The following is a 17,740-nucleotide window of genomic DNA, read 5'->3' as shown; positions in this document are numbered from 1 at the left end:
CGTCCCCACCCCCTCTCCGGCCTATCACCCTCACCCTCACCTCCTTCCACCTATCGTATTCCCAGCGCCCCTCCCGCAAATTCCACACCCCCTTATCTTTTATCTCAGCCCGCTTGGCACACCAGCCTAATTCCTGAAGAATGGCGTATGCCCGAAACGTCAATTCGCCTGCTCCTCGGGTGCTGCCTGGCCTGCTGCAGTCATCATGAATACCCCAAGTTGTATAATTCAAATCATCTATATTAAGAACTGTCATAACTATGTAACCTCACACCTGTTTCAACTCTATAATCCTCTGTATGAACATACCATTTTTCTCTTTAACGTCTGTCATCAAATTCAAACTCAGCACAGATTATAAAGGCAGAAAATTGTATCACTCTACTACTTATCAAAGGATCCTAACTGAAGTGGTCCTAACAAAAGGTACCCCTCAAAATTAGAAATTATCACCACTTTTGAATACATTGCCTCTCCATGCCTTCCAAACAATGTCCATCTCACAGAATCAAATTTAACCTTTGCAGAAGTTCCCTGAAGGAAAGCAACTGAAGCCGAGTTGATCCACTCAGAATTTTACAGCACAGGTCATTCAGCTGTTCATACTCCATACAAGCCACCTCACTCCATCATACCTTTTTACCCTTTCCCTCCACAGGTACTTATCTAGCCTTGCCTTAAATGCATTTATGATCTGGGCTACTGTTTGGGACAATGAGTACTGTATTCCTCAGCGAGTTAAATACAACCTCTGCTGTTTTATTAGTGGGATTACACTGCATGGCACCTTGTTTTGGATTCCCTCTACAAGTTGGGACATCTCTCCATCTATCTGCTCAAACTCTTTTGCAACTCTAAAGGACTCCATTGGACCACCTTCATTCTTCCTGATAAAATGAACCACCACTCACTTAACTGTAGTGAAACTAATTTGCCATTTATATGGCTATTCACCAAGATTGTTAACCCCCAATGCAGCCCTCCCCAGCATTAACTCCATCCCATAATTTGGTATCAAGTGCAAATTCTGAGATTGTCAGCATGATTCCCAAGTCCGACCATTATAAGTATTGAATAACTATGGTCCTACCAGTAATTTTTGTTGTCCATCGCTTCCCAATCTAAGTAACTGCATTTAAGCCTTTATTATCTGTCTAGCAGCCTGTTTAGTCTCAATTCTGCTACATGTCCCCAGTTCCAATAGTTACAATCTGATCAGAATCGAATAACATCCTAGAATAAGGTCAGAAGTTATATGACACTAGGTTATGGTCCAACAGGTTTTTTCTCAGAGTATCGCTCCAAAAGCTTGTGATGTCAAAAAAACGTGTTGGACTACAATCTGGTGCCATGTGGTTCTGACCTTGTCCAACACCGGAACCTCCACATCAACTCTAGAATAAGTTTTGTTAAAGTAAAATTTATCAATAAATTCTCAAAATATAAATTTTGACAAGTTACTTTGAGTAACTGCCTTCAAATTAACTATGCTAAGTTCTTTGTTATTAAAAAGCGTCTGCCTTTGAACCGAAAAACAGTTTGTTGTGCTCCCAAGCATCCCAGATGTTCACCTATTTTGAACTATGTGTTTTCCCCCCTCTGTCATCCAGACAGCCTTCTACTGTACCACCTCCATTCCCCATTCCACTGCTCTAAACCACTGTCCCAACGCAATAAAGACAGGGTCCCCCATATCCTCACCTAACACCCTACCAGTTTCCACATCCAAGACATCACCTTAAACACTTCCGCCAACACCAACTAGACCCCACCACCAAGAACATCTTCCCCTCCCCTCCCCTCTCTGCCTTCTGCAAGGACTGTTCTTGATTTGCGCCACTATCCCCACTAACCCCAGGTACCTTTCCCTGCAACTGGAAAAGATGCAAAACCTGCCAACACACCACCCTCTCACCTCCATCCAGGGTCCCAAACAATCCTTCCAGGTATGACAGAGGTTCACCTATCTCTCCTCCATCCTGGTTTACTGTATCCGGTGTTTCCAATATGGTCTTCTCTACATCAGGGAGACCAAACGTAAACTTAGGAAACATCTTGCCAAGCATCTCAGCTGGGCCCACAGGGGCCAACTGGACCTCCCAGTCACCACTCATTCTAATTCCCCTTACCATTCTCCTCCATTGCCATAATGAATCACACCATAAATTGGAGGAACAGCACCTCATCTTCCACCTGGGCAGCCTACAGCCTGGGGGAATTCAACATTAAGTTCTCCAATTTCAAATAACGTCCCTTCCCATCCCTGCACTCCCTTCCCAGCCCCTCCCTTCTATTCCTCTGATCAACCCTTCCGTCTAGCCACCAACCGGATTCATTCCTCACATCGACCAACCTAGTAGTACCATCTACCTGTGTTCGCCTATCCCTACCTTACTACCCTGCCCCTGGCCATCCCCTTTATCTGCAGCTCCCCTCACACCTACCCATAGTCCTGAAGAAGGGTTACACCCAAAATGTTGACTCCTCCACCTCCTGATGCTGTCTGGCTTGCTGTGTTCTTCCAGCCTCCTGCCCGTCCACATTAAGAAGTTTCTGGCAGTGTCTATAAATACAGTTTAGCATTGCTGTACTTTTTTGCATTTACTTTAATCAGTGTCTGCAAATAATCAGACTTTAAAAACATTGCATCTGCAATCAACTGATGAATTCTCCCAGTTCTGCAGTGCAGTCAGGCAATACCTTCAGCTTTGATGATGCTACTATTTCTGAGAATTCACGAAATTTCACCAGCAACGTGTTTCCTGTCCTTTTGCTGTTTCTGCCTTCTTGTGTATACAAACAGGAGAGGGAAACAATTGTACTAACCGATGACATGAGGGAAGCTACACTTTTTGTACATCCCTCGGCCTGTTCAATATTTGTAGTTTTGTTCTATTACCAAAGTCATTCCAAACAACATAAATAGGATGTTGTTTGTACATGGCATCGAGGGTAAAGTGGTCAGAATGTTCTGGTGATTGCTGTATAAATTTGTCAGGATCTCAGTAAAGAAAGTTATCGATTCTCTGAATGCTCAGTTGTATCAAGGTCACAACTTGCATAAAGTACCAGGAGTGCTGTGCAGTTTTCGTCAAGAGAGCTGGTTTGAAGTAGCTGGAGAAGTCGACATTGTGGGTGTAACCCTTTTTCTGTGTTCTTCCAGCCTCCTGCCTGTGTATTTCAGAATCCAGCAATGGCAGTTTTATTGTCTCTAACCAGGTTTGAAGTAGCTGTCAGCCAGGCCAGTGGTCAGAGCACCAGGGCTAGGAAAGCATTGAGAGTTAGCAACCTTTAATGCTATTCTACTTTTGCATCATCCTTCAGTATGTAGCATGAAGTGACACACTGGAAATGCTGAAGGACTATCTGAAAGAACCAGCCTATTCCTGAACCTATCTCCCATCCACATGACAAGAAACAGGACCAAAATTAGGCCATTTGGATTATTGAGTCAGCTCTGCCATTCGATCACAGTCAATATTTCTCAACCACATTCTTCCTACCTTCTCCCTGTAATCTTTGATACACTTACTAATCAAGAACCTACATATCCCTGTTAAGTTTCAATTAGATACCGCTTTGTTCTTCTAAACTCTGTTGAGTACAGACGCAGAGTCCTCAACTGTTCTTCATATGACAAGCCCTTCATCTCTGAAATCATTCTTGTAAACCTCCTCTGGATTTTCTCTAACCCCATCTTTAGATACAGGGTCCAAAACTGCTCACAATATTCCAAATGCAGTCTAACCGGAGTCTTATGCAGCCCCAAAAGTACCTCTCTGCTCTTGTATTCGAGCCCTCTTGAAATAAATGCTAACATTACATTTGCCTTCCTAACTGCCAACTGAACCTACAAATTAACTTTAAGAGAAAACTAAACTAGCCCTCCCAAGTCCCTTTGTGCTTCAGATTTCCAAATTCTTTCTGTGTTTAGAAAATTGTCTGTGCCTCTATTCTTCTTCCCAAAATGTACAACCTCACATTTTGCCACATTGTATTCCATTGGCCACTTCTTTATCCACTCTCCTAACCTGTCTTAGTTCTTCTGCAGCTTCCCTGCTTCCTCAACACGCCACCTAACTTTGTGTTACCTGCAAACTTAGCCATAGTTCCTCGACCAGATCATTAACATATAAATTGAATAATTGGGGTCCCAAAATGGCTCCTGCAGAACTCCACTAACCTCCTGAAAAAGAGCCCTTTATCACCACTCTGCTTTCTCTCAGTCAGCCAATTCTCTATCCTTGCCAGTACCTTGTCCCTAACACCTTACCTAATGGACTTTTATTTTATTTAGCAGCCTCCTTTGCAGCACCTTCACATCGCTCTCCCTGGCCACTGTTTCAGTCTAAGTCAGACTATTTGCCATCTCTACTGAGTTTTCAAATCCATATTCTCTCTATCACAAAGATCACTGGATTTCATGACCATATGATCGCTTACCTCCACACAAATGCTGTTCATACGTTTGGCAGCTCTAGATGTGAGCTTTCCTGTGATATTTTGGATGGCCAGCCATTCACTACCACCAACACATCTCAGCTCACCAATTCTCTGCTGGCCAGAAACTTATATCACAACACTCACCAATCACCCCTGTTAAGTGCATAATGATTGAGAATTTTCATTCAGTTGGTGGACATTGTCTAAGTTTCCACTTGTGCTTTCTGTATCTGGGAACAGACTCCAGAAGGTGAGATTTTATTGATAGGTACATGTTTATGATTGAAATAGCTCCACAGAGGCTGGTATCCCATCACCAAGTCGCATATACTAATTATTTACTTTATTTATAGATGGAGAATCCTTGACACTGACCCAGCTCCCTCAGAGGCAGCAATCAGAGTGAACAGAACCTCTGACACTTTTTACGTCTGTCAGCTAGAACTCCCTGATCAGACCAGGTTAACAGCCCCAATCAGGGAACTCATATTCTATGAGGTCCACTTGTCTGACCTCGTTACAATCACTACAATGGTCTCTGTAGATAATTGTATGAAGATTGAGCTCCAGCACCCAGCTTTCTGAAGTAAAACCATTCAATTTCTGGTGACATTGTTTCCCAGTCTTAACATTCTCATCCTCATGTTTAAATCCTTTCATGGCCTTGCCTCTTCCTATCTCTGCTCCACCTACAACATCCACCACAATCTGATCATTTTTCTCACTTAACATCTTCCCTATGTGGCCTGACTTTGGCCTTCTAAATCTCAATTCCTGCAAATTCTTGTCTTAACCCTTTCCACACAATCTCCTTTAAAAACCTTTCTGAATACTCCCTCTGACCAACCCTCTGATCAGCACGCCCAAATATCCTTTATTTGCTGAGTCAGCATTTTTAATGTCTCTATGAAACACTGAGATATTGCTATTGTATTAGAGGTGGATGATGAGCTTTATTGGAATACCTCATCTCAATCACCTAGCTAGTAAAGATAAAGTGGAGCAACAGCATCTGGACTGGGCAGTTTTTTTTAAGCTTATCACAACATAGACACTTATTTAATGGGTGTAGGTTCAAGCATTGCATCAACAATGTTTAAATGTGGATCAATGGGTAAGAACACTTACCCCGTCCTTCTGTTTTGATCTTGTATAAAAACTGAATGACTATCTCATGATGAAAATAATAGGGATTCAGATGATGACAATTTGAAGTTCACCCACAGCATGGATTGCAGAGAAGGTTTTCCACATATATCTTCATATAACTCATAACCAGAATGAAGAAGACATAATCCAGCTCAATATCATCATTTGTCAGACCATCACAAACTCAACAAAAGACGTATCTATCACTTTCTCTCCCTTTCCTTTACCAAATGGTCAAATATAGACTTACATAGACCTGCTCAAGAGGAATCTAACTGTGGTATGCATTGCCAGAAGGTAGAGGATTCAAACTGCTAACTGTGTTTGAAAGAACAATGAATCCTGTGTAGTCACCAGTCTGCACAGATAATGTCTTATTTACACACTTTTAACAGCATCATTCTCAAAGCTGTGAGTTAGCTACTCAAAAGACTGGCTTCTGTTCATGATGTTTAAGACACAGTGTCTCAGAAAAAGAAATCAATTTAAATTTGAATACTTCAGTTCCATATAAAAGTAACATAAATATGACCATTTCTATATGGGCAGTATCATCCAAATTGTTTTGAACTTTTCAAATCAATGATTCCCACAGTTAATATGTAGCCCTGTTTGGAGGGTTGCCCACAGAAGTGCGCTGGAGGCATCATGACTTAGCGATTAATCTCCAGGACTCCACTGCAAGGAATCCAAGAGCAAACGCAGGGGCTTTAAAGCAAGTTTCACTCTGGTCGGTACACCAACCATCGGGAAAAATCCAATTGGATAACAGAAAGTATACTTTCCTGTGTTTCACAGAATTATAGAAATGTTACGGCACAGAAGAAGGCTATTTCTTTCCTTTCCAATTGGCTAGAAATTGAAATGTGCCTGGAGGCTGGACCAATGATGGGCCTGTCAGGGGAATGTCTCAAGAAGTTGTGGGGGGTGGGGGAGTGGAGGAGGGAGAGGGGCTGGAGTCAGTGAGAGCAAACCATCAAGAATTGACTTAACCAGGAAAGGCAACCCTTTATGGGACATTTTGCACATCACAGGCCTTCAATCAGCAACAATGTCAAAAATGGTTTTATATCATTTTATTTAGCCTCCTAAGAATGATTTTAGATAAAATGTTCACTATCTAAACTTTTCTCATCATCTAAAGTAACAGAGAGCTTAATCATGACTACAGTGGGCTTGGGCTTCATTGTTTGTCAATGTGGATTCTCATTAAGGTGTCATGTGGTGACCCAATGTTTAAATATGATCACATATAGCACTGAGAGAAGGGCCGGTCCCCCAGAAAGTTTCTGATTTTAGATAATTTGTCAGGTTGAATGAACATAAGAATCTAGGAGGGGAAAGGCCTCAAGGGTGAGGCAATAACATAGTGGCAAGGAGAACAGCACAGCACCTCACTCTATCACAAGGACTCCAGTTTTAAATGTCCTGTTGGCAACTTCCTAGGAACCAGTTACTTCACTCAGTAATGTAGGCCCCATAACCCAAAAAAGGGGGAAGGAGGCCAGTAAAGGGCATTAGAATAAATATAATGTGACATGACTCTAGCTTCTGAGAAAGGATTTCATCTGGAACAAGCATCACCACACAGTGTATCAAATCCTCAGAAAACCAGATAAGACCAAGCACACTATAACTAGAAACACAAACTAGGAAAATATGGTACAAGCTACAATATAATATAAAACAATTAAGTGCTATAAATAATAGTGACCACTTGAAGAAAATAAGGACCAGTGGAAGTCTGTTCCAAATAATTATACACACACACACATAGCCAGATACTTTTTTTTGTTGTCTTTTGCTTTATCTTTCTTAAGGAATGAACAGAATTAACTTTGAATTGCATTCATGCACAGGGATGCCTTGTGTCCCTGACTTGCATTACAATCTTTCAACTCAAACAAAGTACAGCTGTTAATTGTCTGAACTCTGTTATTTTCTGTGCAGAGAAATAGACTCACTGATCTTTCCATTGTTTTCATCCCTAATTCCATTTATATTCCACCCACATCCCCCTCTCCCCATAACCATCATCTTAGATTCAATAAAACTGAAGCCATTAGCACTCTGTAAACAATGACTCACTGCTGGAACTGGTCTAATTTCAACTTTTCCCAAACCTTTCACCTTGTATAACACTGAAACTATTGCCTCCAATGAGCTCTATGTTTTCAGTTGTCAGAAATTTCAACACTTCAATGTTAGTTTCGGACTCAGCCCCTTGCTGTGCAGACCTGCAGTCCTCCGCCATCACAAACACAGCTAGTCCACTTCATTTGAGTAAACAGGGCATTAGGTACTTTTCCTTGTTTCCCCTCCCTCCAAGCTGTTTCCTCTCCATGATTCCTCCCACAACATGAAGCTGGCAAATAGCCTGCACACTCCTCTGTGATTTCAGATACTATTCCTGTTAACTGTCCACGACAGCAAAAGCTTTGAGTCTGGTTCTTCCAAATATAGAATTACGTAGACCAGTTTATTTCACATTAATGTGAAACAAGTACTTAATTTTTATGCTTCTATAAATGTTTTATAGTTACTTGTAAGTGAATGCCTTGTATTGAAGATAAAAAAAACATACTATTTGGAAATGGAGACTTTTCTTTATATTTTAGTGTCATTATGTAGCAGTCTCTTGGGGAATCGTGATCAAAGCTCCCTCGACAGCTGCCCATGCCTTAAAAATATGACTTAGTGTATTGCAAGCATTTCACATTTCCTTTTCCATCTTTCAGATGAGACATTAAACTAGGCAACGTCTGACCTTTCAAATGGGTGTAAAACATCCCATCGCACTATTTTAAAGAAATTACATGGAAGTTATTCCCAGGTCCTGGCCAAATTTTAATCCTCAACCAACATCACAAAACCAAATGGAAACAGAAACTGTTGGAAATACTCAGCAGATCTGGCAGTATCTCTGGAGAAAGAAAGAGAGTTAGTGATTCAGGCTAAGGATCTTCCTTAAGAACTGAAGCAAGTTAAAACTGGAACGGGTTTTGTGCAAGTGAAACTGGAAGAATGGCAAGTGGTGGAAGGTCTTTTTAATTAGTTCAACAATTTAAAGCGTAAAGTTTCAATTATTTTACTTACATGTGCCAATCTCATTTTTTCTAACTTTTGTTTTTGCAGTTTTTCATTATTGAGCCATTCTCTCTCACTCTGAACAAATCTTTCATTTCTTCACTACAACCATTACCACTGTCCACTGTTTTTTAGTAGCAGAAAGTATTTCATCATTTAATCTCCCATTTCTTCTATCCCATTCCAGAAATTTTTCATTTCTTCTTGTTCCCGATTCCCACCAACCTTCATGTCCCCGTTCACTTGGACAAAACTGATCACATTTCTACCTCCGTTCAGTTCTGAAGAAAGGACCTTGACCTGGAACTTTAACTTTGTTTCTTTCTCGCTGCAGATACTACCTGACTTACTGAATATTTCCAGACTTTTATTTTTGTTTCAGATCTCCAGCATGTCAATATTTTGCTTTTGTCACAAGAACAGATTATTTGTTCATTATCACATTCTTGCTGCCAAGAGCTTTGTGTGAGCAAATTGGCTGCCATATTCCCTGCTTTTCAACTTCAGGCATTTCTAGTTGGCTTTAAATCCTCTGGAATATCCTGAGGAAGTGAAAAACACTATATAAATGCAAACCTTTCTTTGAATTCCATTACCAACCACCAAATTTATTGCTGCTTAATGATAAACTAGGGGCACTAGTGCACGGAATGGGAGCCTCACTAGAGATGCTCATCCCAACATTCAGAGTTTGATTTGGACACCAACACAGATCCAAAATACCAGGAATGTGGAATGGATGCAGCAATGTAATCCATTATATTGGAAAACCACTGTACCAAACGATTGAAGATTACAGATTTGTCCCCTTGGTTTTACCTTGTGAAATAATTTTCTGAACTCACTAGCCCCATTACACCGTAGCTATTATTAGAGCCACAAAGCAATAGACTGGTAGCCAATTGTTTCCATGCACTTATAACCAACTGGGAATGAAAGGGAAATCCAAGGAGAAGAAATTGAGAAGATATATAAACATTTGAAAGAAAAGCTCACTGTTAGGTGGCTTGTTTATAACAATGTATTCCAAGATACATTTATAATATCACAAGCAATGCAAATAAACAGATGTGAATGGCTGCGATCTTTTAAACAAATGAAATATAAAACATTTCTTCTGTTTGAAATTCAATGATTAAATGGCTAAATAAATGACATGCCAAGCAAAAATTGAAGTATATTTACATTGTGGAAATCATGCTAACCGTCAAGAACATAAAGTTATCTCATGTGGGTTATTGTCAATACTCCTTCGCTGTATCATAATGTTTGTAGCATAATGTCCCTAAAGCCTCACCTGCGTAGAATAGAAGTGGTTCAAGGCTGTTTCAAGAGCAATTTGCAATAAACTTACAGATTTGTGTTCAGCGCTAAATAGTAACATCACTCAGATGAAATCAAGGACATGCATCCAACATATGAGACAACACAGTGCAGTGAAGAGTAGGCTCCTGACAGCAGTGTTGTCTATAAGGCAAGCACCTCTCCCAACGGAGACCCAAGTATCAAAGTCATCTTTAACTTAGCTGAATAACCATTTATAGCAATTTTATAACAACTCACTTATTTGTCAGTGCAATGTCCCATAGTAAGATACTGACATGCATTCTGAGCAATGCATTTTTCATGCTTTTGAAATCCTTCCGTTCTGACAGAGAAATGACATTAATCTAATACAATGTATACTTTCCTGTGATTCAGACATAAGCCATGTGTTACAGATAATCATTCTCAGTACATCTGTAAAATAGCAGTTCAGGTATTTAAGCCACATGTAAGGCGTGCAATAATTGAGCACAGATGGTGCAGCTACAGATGTTCATATTTATACATTAAAAATAAAGATTCTTCCAAAAGGAAAATAGAATTTGTACATTTCAATACTGCAATTAGTTTGGGAGAAAATCTGAAGCATTTTATCTTCCCTGTAGCATGACAAGCAAGAAAAATATCCCTACCTTAGATGTTTAACCATCTGCAGATGTTTGACATGCCTACATTGTATACTGCAGATACTGGTCATGCCTCCTCAGATCATATGTCAAAGTACTTTAGCAGTAAAAAGCATCCCATGATTCATGACATGCCTCAGCTGTGAGGTAAAGACAACACATGGTTCCTGTCAGCCTCCTGCACTGGCTCTATTATCAAACCTTCTGAAGTAAATCGAAACTGGGAGTTTAGGAGGGGGGGTGATATCAGTTTTGTCTGGTTCGATATCTTCTCAAGAAAGTCCAGGATGTGTTGGCAGATAAATTCCAAACAATTTGCAAGCATATTTCAACTGGTGATGCTCCTTGTTGCTAATTCCTGCTAATCACAGGTTTCAAACTGTCAAACCTCAGTATTACAAACCACAATTGGCAGCAAACAGTTTCACAGAAGCCAGAGGTACTTTTCCATGCCTAAAGCGCACCGATCGAGAAGTCTCTTTTTGCCTCCATCCCATTTCAGTTCATTTGCTGTTCTTATCGCCGTCTGACACATTCACTTCCCTTTTTGAATGAGCCTTGTCAAATAAATATGCCATCATTTACAAAACAATGTACAGAGAAGTCTGCAGGAGTTGGGTCTAAACACGGAGATGGAAGACAGAATTTAGCCATAAGCTATCAATGAAGCAACAGGGAAAATGCACACTTAGACACCACCACACAAACCACTGAAGAAAATATATTCAAACCTCACAGAAACACAGATTTCTCACTGCAGGAGAACACTCCAAACAGGCAGCAGTCTTGCATGGCCCATATACTTGAAAATTCTGAACCAGTCCAAGGTACCTTGCTGGAACTATTAACATTGATCGTGGAGTCTCTCAAAGAGTCCTTTGGATTAGTTGACAAAAAAGAAAACGGACCCCAAAAAGTTATTTAGTCCACAGGTGGTTGGGGACTACTGGAGATCTGCAAGGGATCATCCAAGTGATCTGTACCCTGGTTCAAAACAGTTACAGCCAAAGCCATAACAGGCCAGAACCCTTAACCCACCATCAGCATGATGTCACACAACCAGCCCAGTTCCCATAAATGCAGCATGCATTGACCTAATTGCAAGCAACAGCCAAGCAGTATTATTAGCAAGATTTTGTGTTCCTGTTGCAGCATGCAACTGCAACTTTGGATTTTTGACCCCTGTGATGCTGAAAACCAGTTAGAGAAACCAGTTAAACATGCAGCCTCACAGCTTAGAAGGAGACTTAACCAAACTGGTTCTACTCTTCATATCATTCTTCCCATTAATGAGTTTTCTTTTGCAATGGCAAGTGAAAATGGGTGAAGGATGAGCAGTGGGCGGTCTGGAGTATCCTTTGCCCCACCTACAACCTCTGAACAATAAAACCCGAGAACCACTGGTGTAGTCCACTTGGTAAAGTGCAAGTCCTAGAGGATCATGGGCTGCTCTTTCATTAGAGAGAGAGAGAGAGAGAGAGAGAGATGACTGTGGGAGAGTTTAATCTGAGGGTCACCACGCCACAGCTGAGAGGTGAGGTTGAGAATGCAGGGTCTTCATGTTGACTTCAGCTGGGGTGGGAGTTAAAGCCGCACCCATGATGTGACTCTGCTTCACCAACCTGCCATCCAGTCAATTAAGCTTAGGACAGTTCCATGTGCTGTACCATCAGACAGCCATTGCTGCCCTCATAGTTTCCAGTGATCAAAATCACAGCTCATTCAAAGCTACATTAGAATATCCTTAGATGTACAACCTCCTACAATAATTGTCACTTTTGAAGGGGTTTTGAGAACATATACCACTACCTGTTTATTCCAAAAAGTAACACAATACATGACTGCTATCCCCATTTTTTAAACAACTGGTACTTGAAAGCCCATTAAAAAGATTCCACACTCCATGTTCCAGTTCTTAAGAATGTAAGGGTCAATTTCTCAATACTCTGGGCTAGCTCTTTTTAAACCAGATTCCTTTTAGATTTTCCAGCTGTCTGCAGTTTAAAATAAAATGTCAGAACATCTCATTAAATGTTTAGCGCAGCAGAAGACATCATTTTTTGGATTTTTGGGAGTGTCACACAGTTTGTCTGTTTTCAGCAGTGGGCTCTGTGTGTGATGGAGCTCTTCGAAGGGCAAGAGGCTCCTCTGGAATTCCCCCACCTTGTCCAAAAGGTTGCTGGTCCATTTTTCCAAATTGTTTGCCAAAAATTCAAATCCATCTAAATAGAGCTAAGTTCCCTCTGTCTAACAAATACTGTATGTCAAGAGAGTAGGTCATTCCTAAGAACCAAATGCAATGTTTTGTCTAAGATTGTAGACGAAACAACATCTAGAGATCTGCAGTCATTACATGGCTTTCCAGAGTGGAGACAACTAAAATTAAGGCTCATGCATTTGCTAACAGATTATTGGGTGATTATGCAATAGAAAGCATATTCAACGGGTGGGTTGCACTTCGGCGTGTCGGTGTGGACTTGTTCGGCCGAAGGGCCTGTTTCCACACTGTAAGTAATCTAAAAAAAAACTATATCAGAAAGACAGCAATTAATACTGTGGAAGTCCAATACAATATGGAGCAATGTACCACAAATTCTCTTATAGTAAAGGGAGTCATGGCACCCAGACCCTTCCTCAGTTATAGCCAAACATGACTCCATTGTAGACCTCAGCAGCAATTCCCATCCCCGGTACCCATCCTGAGTACCCGCTCCACCTTACCCTACTTCTGCCACCCTCACAGCCAAGATCAACTATCTCCCTCAGCTCTGCAGGCCCCCACCCTGCCTCCCCTCAGCTTAATTCTCTTAAGTTTGTTTTCTTTTGCAAGGGATCATCTACCTGCAGTTCAGGAATGATGTGGCTTCATTTTTGGATCCCCAACCAAAACTATAACAGACTTCCACTCAGAATTTCAAGTCTAAGATGAACAGGTTTTTGTTAGCTCTAAGCTTTAGGAATTGGTGGTCAAGGTGAGTGGATGGAAATAGGTCATTGACAGCCACGAACTCAATTAATTACTGTACAGAGGGTGCTCAAGTGGCCGACTGGCCTGCTCATTTGGATCCTGTAACAAACTGATAAATAAGAAATGTTGAAGGCTTGATTGGCATGCAGATTAGTGGGTTACTGTTAAGGCAAGAAAGACTTGAGCCAAATATTCCAGAAATGTTGTGTTATTAATTATAAAGAGCTGGAATATTCTGATTTTAGGACATTGCACATGGATGTTTATCCTGAGACTGAAGTATAGATTAGAAAACATTCATGTATTCACTGCCTGCTCTCTGTCCATGTTAACAGTGGAAAAGTTTGATGCTTCCCAGAACAGATTCTCTAAAAGATGAATGTTCACAATCACAATGAAAAATAAAGTGAGCTATGTACTATTTGGAATAAAATGTTTCTTGACAACTAAACATTTATATCTTATTGTGCATAAATACCAAAACCAGGCCAAGCAAGCCTGGATAAAGATGTCAAGAGATCCATGAGATTAATATTCAAAGAACAGATTTTGAGATCCAGGTGTCACTGTATTTGATGACTGAGAGTGTTCATGGTAAACTCTCACTGATCGCTCAGAGGTGCCATTGCCAGGAACATGGTCCAAAGATTTACTCAAATCAGTTCATCTGCAGCCACAACTTGCACAGGTTGGATATTTCCATTTGCAGTACTTGTTTTAGGTTTGGCAATCTGTAATTTGCGGAACAACCTGAGTGCCTTTAGAGAGTCATTGTGACACCGAGAAGGTTAGTTGATCCATATCGTTTGACCTTCTTTATTTCCTGCATTTAAGTTAGTTGAGTATCAAAATGTCAGCCAGCCATAGCTGTAATGAATAGACTAACCACCCCAATCCAGGTTGTCTGGTGATGATAATCCAACCTGGGAATTCTTCACAAAAACAGCAAATGAATGAAGGAAAACTGAAAGAACTGTGAATGCTGTAAATCAGAAGTAAACACAGAAGTTGCTGGAAAAGCTCAGTAGGTCTGGCTAATCTGTGAGAGAAATCAAAGTTAAAGATTCGGATCCGGTGACCCTTCTTCAGAAATAAATGAAAGACTTCAACGCAGATATTTTTACTTGGATTGTACTGAACTGCAATCATACTTTAAAAGTTATTTTAATCGACCTGTTTGGCCATGTCATGATACTTTGCAGGAGGTCCTTCTTGCCCAGAGGTAAGGACACTACCAGTGCATCACAGAGCCCTTAACTATATATTGTATATGGACCTCAAAGACCAACTGAAAGATGTCCAATCATCCAATCTAAGACCAAGGCTTATTCCTCAAACTGCTTGGCCAGGTTTTGGTATTTATGCACAATAAGATGTAAATGTTTAGTTGTCAAGATAACAAAGAAACATTTTATTCTTCCAAATAGTATGTAGCAAATAAAAATGGAAACAAGAAAAAAAAACTGAAATCCAGTGATGTAAGAGGAAATAAATCAAGGTACAATAGCATTAGAATGAGTAATAAATTCAACAGGTTCATACTGACCAGTTTTTATGCTCCAGTGAGCCCTTTGATCTACACATGTCCTGCCTGCATGACAAGGTACAGACGGACAAAAATGGAAAAGTAAAACAATGAAGACATAAACAGCCCCTAAAGAGGTTCTGTTAGAAATATATGACATCACTGGCCAGTACAAGGATTTATAACCAGCACCATACTACTGGTAGGGCTGAGTCTCCTGCTTGGGATCGGGTACATAAATCCCCATACTGGTCAATAACCCATCTGATAAATCTGCTCTGAGATACTACAGTCCAGAGAGAGCGAATCTATTATATAAACAAGCTGGCCAAGTGCTGCTTTGAAGTAAGCATTTGATACATGCAGGATGGAAGAAACTCCTTTTTTTTTGTTCATCCTATGAAGCCAGGCTTATTTTAAAAATAACAGCACGAAAATGACTTTGGTTCTGCAACATTAGTTGTAATTTCACCAACCATGCACCAAGATACTGTTCAGAAATTAAACAAGAGCTTGTATTTATGTAGTGCAATTAATGTCATGGAACATCTCAAGGCATTTCAAAGAAACGTAAAACAAAACAAATTAAACCATATATTGGGACAGATGGAGCTAGGTTTTAAGAGGAGCTTTAAAAAAAGAAAAGTGAGATTGGAAGTAAGAGAGGCATGAGAAGGGAATTGCAGACGTAGGGTCTAGACAACTGGAGGTGCAGCACTAAGAATAGACTAATTAGTATCAGCAGTGTTCGAGAGATCCATATGAAGAGCTCAAAAGGTTGTAGAGCTGCTGGAGATTATAAAGATGGAGGTTAGTGAAGAATTAAGGAATTTGAAAAAAGGGTGAGAAGTTTAAAATTGAAGTACTGTTTAATATAGCACCAGTGATGGTCAGTGAGTAAACAGCATTGGTGTAAGTTAGGACACAGGCAACAATGCTTTCATAGAATCCCTACAATGTGGAAACAGGCCATTAGGCCCAACAAATCCACACCAATCCTCCAAGAGTATCCCACCCAAACCCATACCACTACCTTATTACTCTACATTTCCACTGACTAATGCACCTAACCTACACTTCCCTGGACACTATGGACAATTTAGCATGGCCAATTCACCTAACTTGCACACATCTTTGGACCGTGGAAGGAAACTGGAGCACCCGGAGGAAACCCATGCAGACACAGGGAGAATCTGCAAACTTCACACAGACAGTCATTTGAGGCTGGAATCAAACCTGGGTCCTTGGCACTGTGAGGCAGCAGTGATAACCACTGAGCCACCATGCTGTGTTTTGGATGACATCAGGTTAATGGAGTTTGGGACTTTGGCCCAGAATACTTTGGAATAGTCTCATCTAGAGGGACCAAAAAGAAAAATTGATGGGGTCAGCAAAAGAGCTGAGGAAGGGACGGAAAAGGAAAAAAGCGACCTTAGACACAGCGTGAATATGTGACAGCAAGTTCTTGCAAAGCTTCTCTAAATTCTCCCCGATGGTAGAGGTTGTAGAAAAACATTGTCAGGGTGGGATGGATCTTCAAGAATGCTGGCAGCCTTTCCTTGACAACGGGCCTGATAGATGGATTTTATGGATCGCAGGTTGGCCTTTGTGATTGTCCGGGCTGAGTTCACCACTCTCTGTAACCGTCTCCAATCTTGAATGGTACAGCTGCAATACCAGGTAGTGATACATCCAGACAGAATGCTCTCGATGACGCACCTATAAAAGTTAGCAAGGGTATTCGCCATCATGCTAAGTTTCCTCAGCTGCCTGAGTAATCAGTGCATCCCAATGAAGAGTTCAAGAAAGCTTGTTGTGGATGACCACTCCCAGGAACTTGAAACTCTCTACTCGTTCCACCTCTGTGCTGTTAATGTGTAGGGGGGCATGAGTAACATCCCACTGAAAGTCAATAATGAGTTCCTTGGTTTTGCTGGCATTGAGAGCTAGGTTGGTATCAGTGCCCTATTTTTCCAGGTCTTCCACCTCCCATCTGTAGTCTCGTCACCATCTGAGACTTGACCAAATATGATGGTGTCATCAGCGAACTTGTAAATGGAATTAGTCTGGTATTTAATAGTCTGGTATTAAAAGCAATTTTAATTCATGCTTTTGGAATTAAACCTTACAGACAATGTCAAGCTGTTGGTTGACTAGTCTGAGAGACACCTTTCCCAAATTTAGCAGAAGTCCCCAGATGTTGGTAAAGAGGACTCTGGATTGTTGACAGAGCTTTGTTTTGCTGCTGTTGTCTCTGGTGCTAGGTTGAATCCGAATGGTCAAGTTTCATTCCTTTGTTCAGTCTATGTTACAAATCCATAAAGTCATAGAGATGTACAGCATGGAAACAGGGTAGGTAAGAGTCAACCACATTGCTCTATATCTGAATACATATAGAGGTAAGTACAGCAGATTTCATTGCCTAATAGAAAATAGGGACCAAATGGATTTTCACGACAACCGACAGTAGTTAACTAGTTACCAATAACTGAGCTTTTTAATTCCAGATTTTTTTTTGTTCAATGCCAGTTTCATCGTCTGGCATGATGGAACAACCCCGGAAAATTAGATTAGATTTAGATTAGATTAGATTAGATTAGATTAGATTAGATTAGA

This window comes from Chiloscyllium plagiosum, chromosome 30 (assembly GCF_004010195.1).
Source record: "Chiloscyllium plagiosum isolate BGI_BamShark_2017 chromosome 30, ASM401019v2, whole genome shotgun sequence".
Taxonomy (NCBI): domain Eukaryota; kingdom Metazoa; phylum Chordata; class Chondrichthyes; order Orectolobiformes; family Hemiscylliidae; genus Chiloscyllium; species Chiloscyllium plagiosum.
This window is presented reverse-complemented; position numbering follows the sequence as displayed.